Raw genomic sequence first — 18,205 nt, forward strand, 5'->3', positions numbered from 1 at the left:
CACACAACGTTAAGAAGTGTCACCTCTTCACCCTCACATGTAAGCACCAGTATAGTTAACTGGTATATTTATATGTAAGCACCAGTATAGTTAACTGGTATATTTACATGTAAGCACCAGTATAGTGAACTGGTATATTTCTGTGTAACATTGTGTATTTGTTTCTCATACAACCAATCACTCTTTCCACATGAACTCTAACATGTGCTCGTGTGTGTTCAACATCCTTAGCATCAAGTTCACATCTCCATTTACTGAATGATGGGATTTGAACCTCAGCACATCATTCATTTATACATTTGTTGGATGTAACTGGGACCCTGTGTACACAGTTTTATTCCACATCATGTACAACATGCGATGTGAACGCCAATAAAGAACCTTGACCTTGACTCCCACACTGTCTTTAATATCAAAGCCTTTGTCATAACACAATGTACCCAGGTAATGTAGTGAGCTAGCTGTTAGCTTCACTGCTAAAAGGTAGTACGGGCCACCAAAATGTAGTGATGTAAGGACAGCTTTCGCTGTAACATACTACTAATTAATTATTCTTAAAGCTAGTTCAAACACAAAGAATATTAATTATTTAATTAACACGGATTCTTTCTTTTTCGAGTTAAATTTCTGCCATGTGACCAAGATAACTTGTGGAGTGGAGTGGTAATTAGTGGCATGAGACGTAATTTATCTTTAACCCATCAGAATAAATGCGGTCATTTATTTAACAGAATCAAAATTTAACATCAAACATGTACACATTGATTGGCTGATCTGTTTTTGATTAATAAACTTGGCAAGATTTACTAAACAAGAAAACAGAAGATTACTGATGGAGAATGATTCATCTCTGAAGGCATCTAGCTTGATTTACTGGCGAATATAAGTTTAAAGAGAAGGAGTAAAGAGGTTTAAAGATTTAAAGAGGAGGTTTAGATGGATGAAGGAACATGTGTTGACCAGAAAATGGCACCCTTCCTCCGACGCCAGCTCAGCCCGCGGTACACTCAGGTCGTGCAACGACTTGTTACCTGAGGTGGTGGATACATCAGCTCCGGAACAGAGGTCCATTGGCACGCTACCTTTTCAGCGTCTCCGGTCACGGTGGCTGAGAATCTTTAGAAGTAGTTCCATATGCTCCGATCAACAGAATAAGCTTCCTTCGAAGTTGAGAGCATTTAAGGCTCGGGGTGAGTCACAGCGAGGCAGCTGGGACTCCGCTGAATTGGAGGGACCCTTGGCACATGGTCCAATCCATCAGCTATTTAGTTCAGCTCCATCAGACTGAGTCTCATCTTCGACTGAAAGTTCCAGGAAGACTGGAAAAGCTCGGAAGACTTGGAAGACTGAAAAGACTGAATAGTTCCAAGAAGTGTTGACTTTTAAAGGGTATCCACTTCCTGTCACTTGGTACTTCCTGATTGGTTGAAACAACCAGCAGGGGTGTAGTTTTAGTGATGTCAGAGGGTTATTAGAAGTCAGCAGACAGCAGAAATGTTTTAAGAATGGTTAGTACAGACAGAAAAATATTTTGAAGAAGTGAGAGACAGCGGGTGCCAGCCAGTTCTTATTTACTGTCTGAGAGTTTTAAAAACAAGGCACTTCGTTCTCATAACTTGTCTCTGACTTTCGACCTCAAATCCACTACTCCTCATTCAGACAGAAGACTAAAATGCACACTTACTTCGAAAATAGACATTTAACTGTATGATTGATGAAGTCTAATGAGGTTTAAAAATCATTAATGCTGTTACACAGTTGATTTAAATGAGTGGTTCACTTCATTAGAAATGGTATGAAATAAACACACTTTTGATCATCAAGATATTTTAAAATAGTAATGATAATATAAAAAGAAGAGTGTTCTTTCAATTGATTAATTCAGGATACAATTAAATAGTCTCTTGATGAGATAATTTGTATTTCTGGATTCAAATTAATGAAAGAACAATTCCTGTCCCCTGAAGGTCTTCAGAGACAGATTGATGTCGGAGGTCTAGTTCACTACAGTAATAATCTGGAGAGAAGGCCACAGCTTTCTGTTATGAGCTTGTCTGATGCACATCCATCCCTTGGAAAGAAAAGAAAGACACAGGTAAATGGTAAATGGTAAATGGACTGTACTTATATAGTGCCTTTCTATCTTATCCAGATACTCAAAGCACTTTATACTACAAACTGTGCCTCATTTACCCATTCATACAGCACTGTACTAGATCTCTACAAAGCTAATTGAACAAATCATTCTAAAGAGACTAATCAGAGCTTTAGATCACATTCATACACCAATGGGACACACATCGGAGGCGATGAGGGGTTCAGTGTCTTGCCCATGGACACTTCGGCATGTGACTGCTGGTGGATTCGAACTCCCAACTCTTGCAATGGAGGATGACTGTTCTAACCACTCAGCCACAGCCACCTCTATTAGACAGAGTTTTATGTGACACCTTAAAAAGATGGAAAATGTGCTGAACAGGATGCATTAGTATTAGTAGAACCATTTGAAATTGTGAGGGGGTTTTTATGCTGGCAGAAAATGCCTAACAGTGTTAAACAATGACAACAAGATGGCAAAGCAATGAAGTCCTGTGTAATATTTAATACTATAAAAATTATTTGTCCAGCTGTTTTTTATTCAGCTCTGACCTGAGCTCCCTGTTCTCCTGTAACAGGTGGTTTATTTCTGCTCTTCTTTTATCCACACGTTGTATTTGTACCTTTTTGCTGCTGGTTCATGTTCCTCCATCATCTGCAGCCTCACTGAGCTCCTCTCCTGGAGTTTCTTCCACTTCATCTGAAGGTTTGTCTTGAAGAGGACATATCAGAACACAGATCAGTATTACTTCAGTAAAAGTGACAACACTAGAAACTTTAAACAGTTTATTTCACAATAACACAGATGGCCACTCTGTCTAAACTCGGACATGCATGCAAAATATAAACCTGACCTAAACCAGGTTGGCCCACTTCTATGAACATGAACTAAACATGAGAACACCCGGACAAAATCATGGCACAAATTTATGGCACAACACCAACAAACTGAATTTAGACACTCACCAGAATGTCTGGAACAAACTAGCAGGTATCTTGGGACGCTGGAGAAAGTTATCAGGATGTTTCACCGTCTCCTTTTTGGTACGTCCGACACATGAGCTCCTCGTGTTGTTTCCTGGCGGAGAATCTATTAAAAAAAAAGTCAGTTTTCGATCTTTTTACAATTCCAGTCGTGTGACTGGACATTACATCCAATAACGCAGCAATTTTAGACCATCGCTAAACTGTTTCAACCTACTAAGATTTTTTTTTTAAATGTCAGCGAGAAAGCTTGTTTTCGACAGTTAATATGGCAATAAAAATGGTGGATGCGGCCCCGTCCTATCCCATCAGCCGCCGCGCCGCGGACAAGTGACGTCACGCTCTAAAGCTCTATTAAAGCTACTTGATGTTGCCTAGCAACACTCTGAAGCTTTTACCTTTAGCCCAAACCTATACAGAATAAAAACTCTCCAATATAAAAACAAATCCTGAACATCTTCCAATTCAGCTCCTTCTATTTCATGGGGATGAGCCTGGACGACAGAAAATATCCCAAATAATTCATCTAAAGGAGAATTATTTTTACCAGCTGCTGAAAGGCAATGGCAGAGTGGCAGCATGTCTCTCTGTGTTTGTCTATTACCAGAAAATTACATAAACCACTGGGCAAATTTTAATGAAACTTCCAGAAATTAATCAAAAATTTAAGATGGCCGCCAGAGACAGCTGACCTTAGAAAGCACAAAAATGGCTACAACTTGGACAGTTGTACAGATTGTGCACTAAAAATTGGTGTGTTAGTAGATCTGCATGGTTCACCACATGCTCCAATTGATACTTGATGCGCACAAATTTTTGCTTGAAAACTTTGCCATTAACTGCTAGTCAACACTGTTTGTCTGTTAGCAAAAGTTCTCATGAACCAATTGGTATATTTTATAGAAACTTTCAAAAAAGTAATCACAACATGTACATCTAAAGCTAGTTCAGTTTTAAGGTCAGTCCAGTCCACGTTGGCCACCAGCTTAGTGCTACGTCAGTCCTGGCAGTTGTGGGCCGAGGTGGTGTGGGGGTGGGGGTGGGGTGTTCAATTCAATTCAGTTTATTTATATAGTGCCAAATCACAACAAAGTTGTCTCAGGGCACTTTACAGGAACATTCACATACATAAAAGCCAATTAGTAAAGTTCTCTATCTATAGGATTTAGCAAAAAGGAAAGTCTTAAGCCTTATAGAGCAAGATTATTGCTTCCACCTGTTGTAACAGACATTCTTGTTTGTCTGTTAGCAAACATATACTGTATCAAATCAGATGTATTTCAAAAGCCAATGCACGGAAGTAGGAAAGCACAGAGAGACGAGTCGCTGCGCATTTCTTTGAAGTTTATCGAGATAAACACCTAAAAACTTTTATTTGTTTGCTCGACATTATAGTAAAGGTGTGTCTCAGTTTAACTTTTCCTTAATAAATGCACTTCAATGGTCAAATCAGCTGCATTTTGCCGGGGCGGCACGGTAAAATGAAGCTGATTCATTGCTCCAGGCAGACGACGGTGGCAGTCTATGGCAAGCCGATTGTGTCATTAATAGCCATTTTTACCTATTACACGATACAACGGCATGCCATAATACTCGAGTGCCATCTAGTGGTTGAAAATGGTAGTGTTCAATTTCTTCAGTCAGAATGAATGAAAACGGTCATATCTCAGCCAAAAAATGGTTTATAAATATGGGAAAAAATGCATAAATACGTTGCGTCAGCCTATAGGTAGCAGGGCATGCAAATTATGCAAAAAACTGAGACTTATATGCAGAAAAATACGGTATATACAAAATTACATCTCTAACTCATTAACGTGTGGATTCAGTCCAATTCAAAAGGGAGACCACAGCTAATCTAAGAAAATACAAAACCGACAATAACTCATTTAATGCTAAAAGTATTGAGCAAACATTTGGTGCAGTAGTAGCTGAGTGTGGTTCTCAGCACACTCTCGGAGTGCAACTTCTTGTCATATTATTCCCTGGCTGTTGACACTGTGTGAATTGATTTTAACTTGTCTGTATTCTAAAATGTTAGTCATTTAGTTCTTATCTTTACCTCTGTGGATCTATGTATTTTTTGCTTTATTCTTTGGTTTTGTTTTTGCCGTAAAGCACTTTGGCTGCCCTTGTTGCTGTTTTAAATGCTTTATAAATAAAGTGGTATGGTATATTGCATGAGAATGTGCGTAACGTTAAAGTTTTGACAGTAAAACTTACTGTATTTCTTAACACCCAATCTAAGTCTAAAACTCCAAGACAGGTCGTGAGCGATATGCATTCCTTCAGGTAATTTACATCAGAAGCAGGCGGGTCGAACCAGGACAGAGAGAAATGGAACACAACAGAAACCCACAGTTCAAAGTAAGATGAGATATGCTGTTATTGTATGGCAGAACATTTTTTAATACAGTTCTACAAAGGCGCTGCTGCATTTCTTGACTTCTTTTACAAAGGTTTGCCAAACTAAAATCTGTCGGCAGCTGAAGGTGAGAGCAACACTGATGAAATCCTATCACGGAGCAGAAGTGAGTGCTCACGGCAACGGTGAAACAGGTAATGCTCCATCCTCCCCACTGAGAAAAGCAAAGAGGAACGACCATTTACACTTTCAGATCCCTTAGAGGTGGTGGACTGCTGTAGAGTGCATCCTGTGTATTTCTTCAGACACACACACACACCAGTGACAGGGGCAGCAACTCTCCTCTGGCAGTCACTAAGCACCAAACAGCTCTTAGAACGGCAGGAGGCTTCGGCCACCTGCACAGTGAGGAGTGGAGATAGAGACACAAATCCAACACCGAAACCCCTGATAGATGATTTCTTTTTCCACACCGAGGATTCCAGCAATTTGTCTTTGGGCTTTACCTCTTTTTTGGGGTGGGTTTAAAGTGGCATGCAACTAAATTAATCACATTTCGCTTCCAGCTGCTTTGAATGCTAAAAGGATTCCCCTTTTCCAGCAGGTCCCAGACGGGAGGAGAAACTGCTTTTGTTGCTCCACCAAGCCCCGCAAACGAGACCTATATGCAAAATGTAAACAATGTTTGGATCCTACCTTTGAGCCTTGTAACAAGGGCATGCCACTGTGCAGCATTCATTAGAGTGGAAATGATATGTGCAAACAAAGAGAGGCGCCCGAGCAGCAACACTCTGCTGCTGCTTTTCATCTCAGAATTGCAAATGAACGCAGCCTCCTCACCTGGTCCCTGCAGGCAGTGTCCCAGTGCCTCCAATCAGGGCTTTTATTGACAGCAGGCTGCGCGCACAAAAACCCGGAGCGCTAATAGTTGGAGGATGATGCCTGATAAACACATCCCCCCTCCCCACCCCCTCGCAGTGCATTCCTTCACATTCAGCAGAGTGGCCTCCAGCCAAGGTCAAAACAAGGAGATGGTGGGAGACTGGGAGCTGCTTGAGAAAAACCTGGAGCACACCTTTATTTAGAAACCACGTGAGATTTTATTCTTTGATTTTGCACGTTTTAAAAGGTGCACCAACATGACTGGCGCTGTAATTGTTTTCCTCCTTACATTTTGGCATCTAAAATCCAAACTTTGAAAATGCTGGACAATGCATAAAATGTAAATAAAAACAGAATGCAAGAGTTTGCAAATCTCATGAACCCATTTTTATTCATAATAACACATAATAAACATCACATTTTTAACTTCTTCTTTCAGCTTTTCCCTCTTCAGGCCATGAGTCTCCACAGCGAGTCATCCTCCTCCATCTCACTCTGTCCTCTGCATCCTCTGTCCTCACTCCAACTACCTCCATGTCCTCTCTAACTGCATCCATATGTGTCCTCTTTGTCTTTTTCCTGGCAGCTGCACATCATATTTTCAACCTAAGAAATGCTATTCTTATGAGGCAATTTACAGCAACAATGTTGCGAAAGGGGCAACAAAAGGTTGTCAATAACAAATAGGAAGCTGCTGGAGGAATATTTTGCAACAGCTGAAGTGACTGGACAACAGGTCAGTAAGACGATTGTGTAAAAACTGGATTTAAAATGGACTGAGGCAAAGATGAATACTGTTCGGTTGTCAGACTAAAATGAATATGAAAAAAATTTCTGGAAACCACAAATGCCACATCCTCCACTCTAAAGAGGAGAGGGGCCATCCAGCCAGTTATTAACAGTTTAAAAGCCTGCCTCTCTGATGGTATGGGGGTATATTAGCGCCTATGGCATGAGCAGCTGCAAAGAAAGTGCAGGACTGTTGAACAGCTGGACTCTTACATACAGGTTATTGTTTACAGATTTGTTAAAAGAAGAGGGGGTGCTCGACGAGGGTTAAACTGAACTTATCCACATTTAAGATGTGTCGCTGACTTAAAAATTTAAATACCCCACTCCCACCCCAAGTGGTACAATTTTTTTTGTTTTTAACAATTTGTTCTGTTTATGATGTTCCATTGAGAATAAAAATGGGTTATAAGCTTTGTGTTCATTATTGCGTTGTTTTTGTTTACATTTAATATCCCAATTTTTCAGATTTGAGGTTGTAACTACTTCAGCATACTTTCAGCAGTTCGAATCATCCTGGTATCAAAATGTTCAGCTCATTCAGAAGGCTATGGCTACACCTTTAAGTTTTGATATGTTTGTACTTTTTAAAATACTTTTTTTTTTGGTATTATTAAAATGGGACTTTTAATTTTAGCCTTTAAGTTTTTGATAGTTTTATGTTTTAGCTACAGTTTTGCTGATTGTAGGTTTTAGCTATGGTTTTGACAGACTCTGTTTTTAACTACAATTTAATTATTTAAGTTTTTTGGTAGTGTTTAGTTGTTTTTTACTTTTAACTAAGTTTGAGCTAATTTGAGCTTTTAGATACAGTTTAGCTAATTTTAGCTTTTTTAAATACAGTTTTGCTAATTGCAGGTTTTAGCCACTGTCACACAAATGTTATTTTTAAGTAATGTTTTTTTTTAAAATACATTTTAGCTACTAGATTGCAGTTTTAACCTTTAACTACCATTTATTTAATATAAGCTTTTAGCTACAGCTTATTTTCACTTTTTTTTTGGTTTCATTAACTCTAGCCTATATGTTCAGCTTGTTTAAACTTTAACAATTCAATTGCAAACTCTTCAACAAAGTTTACCAAAGTCATTTTTACAGAAAATGCTAGTTTTGGTAATTACAAATTATTTATATGAATATGCTCAAAAGAATGCAGAATTTTATGTAAATTTCATACAAGCAAAAAAAGTGATGAATGACTCAGTCAAATGTTCACACACACACACACACACACACACACAAAAAAAGCAAATCAAGCCAATGACGTGGCGTTCTGCGTTACTCCATAAGTTGACTCCATCTATGAAGATGCAGCGTTAGCTTTCCCAGAGCAGTAAAACTGTCTGGGAGCTCTTCTTGTGCGTTTAAATAACAGGAAGGGTGGCACCACAAACACAGGCCCGCTCAGCTTTGTCGAGCTAATGACTTCCTGCTCCAGTGGCTTGTGAAACAGTGTTAGAGCCAAAATAAGGAAAATCGAGAGCAGAATTTAATCTGTCACTCAGTGGAAAGCCTTTAAGCAGCAACACGCAGCCATCCGGAGGGTGAACGCAAGCGAGGTGAAATCACAGCGAAAAGCTCCCGAGCACAGAGCGAAGCACCAGAACAGGTTGTGTATAGGAATGTGGATTACAGATTGCTTGGATAAATAGGGTATTCTTTGAAGGAGAGGCAAAGTGTGTGTGTGAGTGAGCGTGCACGTGAATGTCAACCTGGGTGGTAATCTAAAACCATCAATCCCTTTGAATCTAGGTAAGCTTCACCTGTGGAGAAAAAGAGATTGATGCAGGGAAGAAGACTATGCTTGCACTCAGTTTTGATCTTCCTGAATTTGCCCTAAGCTCAGTTTTGAACCGTGTAGCTGCTCGGCAGCCATATTAACAAACCCAAATCTCACAAGGTGGAGAAAGAGGCGTTCAGTCTGCCTTTTCATCTGCACAGAATTAATCATTTCCGTGAGTTGCTTGTTTCCATCGGAGCCTCCAAGGAAAACTGGATGAGTGCGTTTAGGCACTTCTTTGGGTTTAGATGAGCTAAAATTATTCACATCAGGAACTTGTTCTGACAAAACTATCCTGTCCCCTTTCTGACCTCTAACTCACCCATTGCCTATGGATAAGTGGGATGTTTTTACCCATACACAAAATACCTCATGACAAATTTGATTGAGTTTCTTAGAAAGTAACCACTGAGTGGCCCACAGCCGAGACCTACAGGTAGGGATCTACAGCTGATTACCTTTTGGAGTCTGTCGTGGAAAAAACAAATTCCCAGAACAGACCAAGGTGTGGTTCATCAGATTTATTTACAAAGCTTTGGAGAGCAGTCCAACAATTCACAGAACATTACAAGATTACACTGTTATCAGTTCTCTCATCCATGTGAAACCCTGACCTGCTCCAACTCTCTGGACCGGACAAGTTAGTTTTATAGAATAACCTCCAGCCCAGGACTCAGCTCCTCCCCTCCATGTCCGAGGCGTCAGCAAAAGGTCCGCTTGCAGACAGGTAGGAGTGGATCTGAGTCAAGGATTCTGAGACATGTCACTATATCATATCAACTCTACCATATCAGTCAATATCAGTCAACCCTTGAGGATATCAAAAACAACCAGTTCTTTCTGTTCCTCACTGACTGGTCACAGTAAGAATGATTATATGGGACTCCAACAATTTTCAGTCAGGTCATCTAGACAGTTTTTTGTTTTTTTTCTGAAACGTTTCACCTTCCATCCAGAAGGCTTCATCAGGCCAGGAAACACACAACACAAAACTGATTCTTCCCCCAAACAGCTTACTCCAAAGTGGAACAAACCAGTTATGGTGGTGCTAAGATGGTGTCTTTGGCTCGCCCCCTCCTCTGGAGCCGGCCCTCTTCCTTGTCGACAGTCATGTCAAACTGGTTCAAAACCAAAACAGTCCATGCTCAATAATCCAGGTCTACAATCCAACAATTTTCAGCAAAAAAAAAAAAAAAAAAGAAACTGTCCAGATGACCTGACTGAAAATTGTTGGATTGTATACCTGGATTATTGAGCATGGACTGTTTTGATTATATGGGACTGTTTATTGTTCACAATCACAGTCAGTAACTAGAACAGAGTATAATGTCTAAATCTCCTCCTTTAAGTAGAACAGATGATGCATAATGAAAGTATGAAAATACACATTTGTTTCAACAGTCAACCCCATTCAAGATGTTTGCTAAATGATTACTACTCAGCCAATATTGCAATTAATGAACTGAAAACCAGTGAGGTAGTTGGGGAGAGACAATCCCAAGACAAACTCTGAGCATCACCTGATTATGTGAGATTTGTTTGAAAAATTCCCCATTATTTATTGTGGCCAACCACGCTCCAGAGAAAAACAAGACAAATTTTAAGGAAAATTGCAGGAAGTAAACACTGGGAGTAGATCTACAACGGATTAACATTTGGAGTCGATCAAGATGGCTGCCATAGCTAATCAACACTTGCCCACACTGACATGGTTATATCTGTGGTGAGGTAGTAGCTGATGGTCATCCTCAACACACATGCTGAGCGCCAACACGTCCCGAGACTTCACAATACTAAATGATTGTGCATGCAGTCTTTTATGAGGCTTGGCCAAAACAGCTATAGCTCCGTCATGACATGATTTTAGTCTAAATCTTTGACATGAAAGGTGTCGGGCGATATCCATTCCTTAAAGACATGACACACTTTTAGTTTTCTTTAGCAGATTTTCTGAAAATGACAAATTCAAAACAAATTGCATCCGAATCTTATCTCTGTAGAAAAGTAGTAAGACGCCATGTAGTCTGCAAACAACTGGATTTATTTGAACATCAAAAACCCTTCAAAATCTTCCTTATAACAAGTAGCAATCTGTTAAAAAAAATGAACACAAGTCTTTTAAATAAATACAATACGGAAAATAAACTTTTGCACCAGCATTTTGTGTAATGTCCTTAACTCCAGCTTAGATGCAAGAAAACTTTCAAGAACTCCTCTTATAATAAGTCTATTTGGTATCTGCAACATCAAAAGTTTTGTTTTTCCTGCATTAATATTCATGTCAGATTAAAAAAAAAAAAAACAGGAAAAAAACCAAAAAATGCTAATAAGCCTTTTCTGATATGTAAATGGAAAAAGGCAGAGTTTTCTTTGCACTTTGCACACGAGAAAACAAACACCCACAGGTTCGTGTTGAAGATGTGTGTCACAATGGTCTGATCCTGAAAGTTTCATTTTAATTAGTGATCTGTTTCTACCGCTGAGTATTAAACCAAAGCAGTGGATTGTATAAGGATTATTTCTGGCAGAGTTTCAACAGCTCCGAGCAAGATTAAGTCAAACATGGGTCAAAAATCACTAAACCTATAATAATAATAAATTGGATCTCAAGACCAATAACCCAACTGGTTGTTGTAAAAATTAAATTCTTCAATCTTGGACATTTTTACATTACTCTGCAAAGTGCAGCTACAGTAATAACCCCGTGCACTGCAGTTCTGGGCCATCAGGTGAAGGGGAGCTCCCTGGTAAAATTCATTGCCGTCTTTAATCCTTTAGGGTCCTGTGGGCTGCAGGGTCAGGTCCTTGCAGACCCAGGGTGACTCGACACTACTTCAAAATGGGCTTCAGGAAGATGACTGAGCTTGCAGGCTGGCCAGTTGTTGCTGAGGAGTGGAAGAAGGGGCGCACAGAGCTCCCAGATTGCCAATATAATTATTCTAAACCTAAAAAAAATTAAATTAAATAAACCACTTTACTCTGAGCATGTGATTTCCACATGGTGTTACAGTATTTGGCACTTAGAGATATATATAAATATTGCACTGAAAAGCATGCAAGGAGTTTTCTGCTGGACTCAAAAATAACAGAATTCTGAGCATGATTCTGCAAAGATACAACATTTAAAGGATCTGCAGTTAAAGCATCTTAAAAATACTCTAATAATACCTGCATGTTAGCGTCAGTGGGATCTAGCGAGCTGTAGGAAAAGCTCCTCTTTGACAAACAAATGTATTCTCTTTCAGCTTTCAGATTTTGAATATAAGCCTTTTATCAGTAAGGATGGAACATGAATATGATATACATTATACATTATGAGAGTGATTTTCTTACAGCTTTAACAAAGGGCTTATTAGCTAAAGCGTCTATGGTTACTATATATTATTTAGATCAAAATTTAAATTAATTTCCCAACAATTTAAGTGCAGAAAGGGTCACATTTATACATCTAACAGCTTTGTTTAAATAGTTTTTTTTTTGTTTTGTTTTTTTCAAAAATAATATTGTGCTTTCATGTCAGTGATCAGCATCACTTAGTCCATATCAGGACATCTTCGTTCAAAACACAAGCTTCATGTGAAACGTATCGTTAGGATATTTAATTGAAAACTGGGTTAATTTCTCCCTGTGTGCTCGTCCACATGAATGGAAAGGAGATAAGAGTAATCTGAATAGTTGGTCAAACCTTCTTGAAGAAGTCCAGCCGGAGCAGCTTATCTAAATCCTCTTGGCAGAGCGCCATAAGTTGAAGTGCTTAAATTTGCCTAAAAGACAAGAAGCTCTTGTGAAATAAAGCGGCAGCAAGAAGTTTAGCGTTTAGTTTTCTGATTCACTTTGTTGTGTCAACTGCAGCCCAATTCAGCCATGGGAGCAAAATCACGTCCAGCTCATAAAAGCTTACACCATAATAAGCGTGATGAAAGGTCCAGGCTATGTTATTTATTATTTGTTCTTCATGTGTCTCTTTTTTGTCCTTGCTGGTCGGGCAGTAGTAATACAGTAATGTGAAGGAGAAAAAAAAAAAAAAACAAGCAAGAAGCGTGTCCCTCTTGTGTGATTGGTGTCACTGAAAGAACAAGGCCGGCAGACTGAGGGCTACGACGAGCTCTCAATCAATGAGCCGTCGCTGTTGCTTTGCCTCAGGGACTGCCTGCTGGAGTCTCTGTCAGCTTCATCCTCTTCATCAGATCTGCCAAGACTCAGGTGTCTCCGGTACACAGGAGGGCTACAGGGGGTCAACACAAATATAGACACACCATTAAATCACCGCACGGCTACTTACTGAGGAGACAAAAAAGACATGCAATGATAAAAGAGCATTTAAGCTGCAAGATAATCTTCTTACTCCTCGATAAGATGCATCTACTGCCGTCAGTGAATACTACACCCTGCGTGCAACATGCTCTCAATAGGTGAGTCCGTGTCACAAATTAAAAGACAAAACAGCCACTTCCCATGCATGAGTATTATTGCTTTAGCAGAATATAAAAACACTTCAAAAGGTTTGTGCAGTTTGTAAGTAAACAGAATTAATTTGGCGTTGATGTGCTCAGTAACTTCCTGCAAGGTTGAAAAGATTACAGCACTTTGCGTCTTGCCTACAACACTCATTAGAGGTTGTTACTGGGGCCTTTTTCTACTATGTTGTCATGACAACTCATAACATAATAAACAGTCTTTGCATTACTTTAAAGGCAACTTAATTCACAGGGAAGATTTCAATTAGACCGTCCTTATAACACTTTGACGACAGAAAGCAAGAAACATTTAGCAACTGTCGGTGTGCTGTTTTAAAGTGATTTCCAGTTATTCCTATTATGAAACATCCTACACAGCAGTGGTGATAAAGTGGTGGCTTGTGGGCCACTTTCAGACAGTGCAGGGGTTTCTTTGGGCCCACAGTCATAGGGTGTGTAGTTGCAGGTCCACTTTGCAGCTGAGATTACTGGAGTGCCACTTTTATCCACCTCCCTGACCATCAAGATTTATCATCTTGTTTTTTGCAAACATTTCCCTCCACTATCTACACTAAATATGTAACAAAAATTCACACGAATGTCCTGCCAATAAGAACTGGGTTGTTAAAGTAGGGCTCAAGAATTCCAGATCGTGATTTATGAGACATTTGCAAATTAATTTTGCAGGAAAGTTAACAATAGTCTAAAAACTTCCATGTGTAGATTGCCTTCAGTCCCAGCCCTTCCTTAAAATAGATCTGATCTCAAAGGGATTTGCCTGGTTAAATAAAGGGGAATACAGTAGTCCCTTGCTACTTTGCAGTTTGTTTATCGTGAATTCACTCCATCGTGGTTTTTCAAAATAAGATTGGACATGACACACAATTGGCTGATTGACAGATGAGCCGCACAATCGGCATTAACTTTTTATTTAAAATAAATGTTAAATTATTTAGCACCTGTTGCACCTTTGTGCAGCCCAGAGCTGCAGAAAAAGATTCCCCCTACAGCTTTGTGCAGCCCTTACAGCTGCAAGATAAACTTCCTGCTGCAGCTGAACAGCTGATCAGCATGCAGAGCAAAGATGTGGGCGTGGCCAAGAGCATTTGCAGGAGACAAAGAGCAGAGGAGGCAGGGAGCTGTGATCTTTCAGAGCGTTTAGAGTTTAGAAACATTGTTTAGAATATTGCAAGAGTGTGGGAAGGTTTTAAAACGCCTTTATATATAAATACTAAAATAAACTACTACTTACTACTTGTACTACTATTCCTACTTCGCAGTTTTTCACTTATCGCGGGTCTTCAGGGTACGGATCCCCTGCGATAAACAAGGGACTACTGTATATTTAAATATGAATTTTTTTTTTTAATACTACATTTTAAAAGACTGAATTAAAAAGCTGTCGTGTATAATTTATTCCACTAAAAATACAATTCACAAATGAAGATCAGCTGATTTAGACCTGTTAATTTTATAATTATTATTTATTATTGGTGTAGTTTTTAAACTTGGAAGTTTGAGGCTGTAGTTTCAGATGTTTCCTGTCATTGTAGCGCACTTATGGAAATGGCAAAACACAGCTCAGTTGCTCTAATTGTGACAAACTAAACTGGGAAGTATTTGAGACACAGGTGACATCTCTAGATATTTTGAGAAAAAAATCTGTCACACAACTTATTTCAATATGTTTAAAAGTCACGTGACAAAGCTGCAAACGTTTGCGACTCACAAGGAAATGAAGAAATCCAAGGAACATTTTGAAATTTCAGACTTTCTCCCAAATGCTATTAAACAACTTGTCACCAACAGTTGAGGCTCAGGGAGCTTTTACAGTAATAAGCAATAAGCCAATGTCCCTCGTTGCTGAGGGGCAGAGTGATGGATCCTGGCGAGTGGAAGGAGCAAATTTAATTAATCTTCGGACACCCCAATCATTTCAGGAAACTATACTTTTAAGCAGTATAAAAACTAGAAAGCATAGTTTCCTCAAATGATAAAAGGTTGTCAGTTTACATATGGAGATGCCATCTTGGGTTTTGACGTGGCAACCCAATTTTCTAAAGGAAGATTTCTTTATGCCTAGATGCAGCCACACACCAAAATGAAAGTCCATAGCTCACTTATTTTTCAAGTTATCTTACTCACAACAAGCATGGACAAATGGACAGATGGCGAGTATTTCCAATCCCCCTCTCTTGGCTTTGTGATGGGAAATTAAAAAAAATGATCTCAGAATGATTTAAGTTGGTGACTCCTGCTTTATAGTTTCTAATCAAGACCTTTAATATTTTACCCACCACCATCTGAAGAATGATAAAAATGTGCATTTATATGCTAATGCTATATAAATGAACATTATGAGAATATTTCAAAATATTCCTCTGGAACAGCAAAGTTCATGCTCAATAATCCAGGTAATAAATCCAACAAAGTTAAGTCAGGTCCTCTGGATGTTTTTATTTTTTTTTTACGTTTCATCCTTCATCCAGAAGACTTAATCAGTCTGAGAAGCCACAACAAACACTGCTTGTGCGACTGAGTTTGCTGTGGCTCCTCAGATTGATGAAGTCCTTTGGATGAAAGATTTTTTTTTTTAACGTTTCATCCTTCATCCAGAAGACTTAATCAGTCTGAGAAGCCACAACAAACACTGCTTGTGCGACTGAGTTTGTTGTGGCTCCTCAGATTGATGAAGTCCTTTGGATGAAGGATGAAACATTAAAAAAACAAAAACAAACAAACAACCAGATGACCTGACTTAACTTTGTTGGATTTATTAACTGGATTATTGAGCATGAACGTTTTGAACCATTTTGGCCGTTGCTGCTTCAGACGAGTTGACGGGGTAGAGGGCGGACTCCAGAAACCATCTTATCACCATCGAACTGGTTGGTCCACTAGGTGAGTGTGTCGCTTGTGGGACTAAGTTTGTTGTGGCTACTTGGACTGAAGAAGTCCTTTGTATGAAGGATGAAACATTTCAACAAAATTAAAAAAAAAATTAAAAAAAAGAAAGAAACCCTCCAGAGGACCTGACTTAACTTTGTTGGATATTCCTCTGGACACAGTGTTTTTTTCAATGTTTAGTGGGTGGAATAAACAAAAAAAAGCAAGTTTACATGGAAACGCTGTATTCCATGCACATGGTTGCCAGGTAAGAAATTATGAACTATTGCACTGTTGCTTAAAATTTACTGTATTTTGACCCAAACTGTTGTATGTGCAGAGTGGGGGTGTTGTAAGATAAGGTGTATGTTGTGTTTGGTAAACGTGCTAAAAAATATGGTGTACAAAAACATTCATATTTATGTGGCAACCCTGATGCCAGGTTCTGCATGCAGTGTCTGTATGGTCACAGTTACATCCCACCCAAAAAAAGGTTTAAAGATGACAAGCTTTTTTCCACATTCAAGGACAGCTGAGTCAATGTCCTGCAATTTTAACGTCACAGAAGCACATAAAACTCTCAAACTGTCAGGGAGAAAAATCCTCTTAAAATAGACAGCTTTTGAAGCTCTGAGCTAATTTTGGCACTTTAATTATGATGCAAAGTTTTCACATCAAATACTTTCTACAGGCATATAGCACCTCGAGTGAAAAGAAAAATTGGTGTAATTTTGTGTGCCTCATTGCCAGTCTGTGTTTGTGCTAGAGGAGAAGTCACAGCCAGACACTTTCTCTTAACACTTAAGTACTTAGAACGGCACCAAACAACATTAGAGAGAAACGTTCGCATTTGCAGGGATGTCTTTTATCATCACAAAACAGGAATAGAAGCAGCAGTTATTTACGGCAGCATTTAGAAATAAAACTAAAGTGTCTAAAATGTCATTTATGATGTATTAGGATTACAACTTGGGTCATTTTCTTTTTAAATGAAGACAATTTTGATAAAAGTTGACAATAATAAGGCTGGGTGAAAACCTGCAATACTGTATAGTCGGACGACATATGGTAATAGTTTGAAAGAGTGGGCAGTTTGCACAATTTCACATTATAAACAGAGTATCTCTGTAGCAAAGCCACAGCAAGAATTTTTGCAGATATGATGGCGTGAAAAAGAAAATAATGCCTAGAAACAGCACTGTTCATGTCCTGTTTGTTAGGGTGGCAGAATCCATCTTAATACAAATGCAAAAATCTTGTGCTTTAAGAAGACGCAAGCAGAGCGTAACTGCAGAAAAATGTGTCTGCATTTACTTGTACTTTAGTTCACTTTGTGTAAACAGTAGCATCTCAGTTTGATGTTCTGTTAGTTTCTGTATTTTAATTTTCCACTACAGGTTGTGGATGAACATCCCAGTAGAACTGCAATTCCTTAAAACTCAGACCAGTCTATCTGGAACCAACAACCACACCATGTATAAAGTAATCTTTCTTCTTTACTATGATGCATTGTTTGAACTTAAGTTGTTTTCACCACATCATGATGTCCAAATGCACTGAGTTTCTGCTATGTGATTGGATTTTTAGCTATTTACGTTAATGAGCAATTGAACAGGTAAACCTTTAAAAGTAGATAGTGAAGAGTACTACCCGAAAAATTAAATGAACGTTCACAAACAGATATTGTTTTAAAATCACCATACATTTTAAGAAAACCTGACTCACAATCAATATGTTTACATGGACATAAGTAATCGGACTAAACAGCCATTCGGAATAAAAATGTGTCATGTAAATGCCCCATTCAGATTATTCTTGATTCAGCTCAATCCAAATGAATTTTTAATCAGAATGAGACAGGTGGTTTACGCTGATTCATAATTCCAATGGTGTGCATGTAAACACTTAATCTGTTAACTTTTTTTCTGATCGTGAAAAACTGATCTGACTGCGCATGTGCGACAT

The 18,205-nt window shown here is 38.9% G+C and overlaps 1 protein-coding gene across 1 annotated transcript in view; it reads right to left on the reverse strand.

The window, feature by feature from the left end:
• Nucleotides 1-13,049: 13,049 nt before the first annotated feature.
• Nucleotides 13,050-18,205, reverse strand: part of LOC119420643 (unconventional myosin-XVIIIa) — a 145,701-nt gene continuing 140,545 nt past the window's right edge. The window contains exon 42 of the mRNA XM_037688062.1: nucleotides 13,050-13,122. The gene's annotated coding sequence lies outside the window, so the exon portion shown is untranslated. The remainder of the gene's footprint in view (nucleotides 13,123-18,205) is intronic.

This window comes from Nematolebias whitei, chromosome 14 (genome assembly GCF_014905685.2).
Source record: "Nematolebias whitei isolate Nwh7 chromosome 14, NemWhi1, whole genome shotgun sequence".
NCBI classification, from domain to species: Eukaryota; Metazoa; Chordata; class Actinopteri; order Cyprinodontiformes; family Rivulidae; genus Nematolebias; species Nematolebias whitei.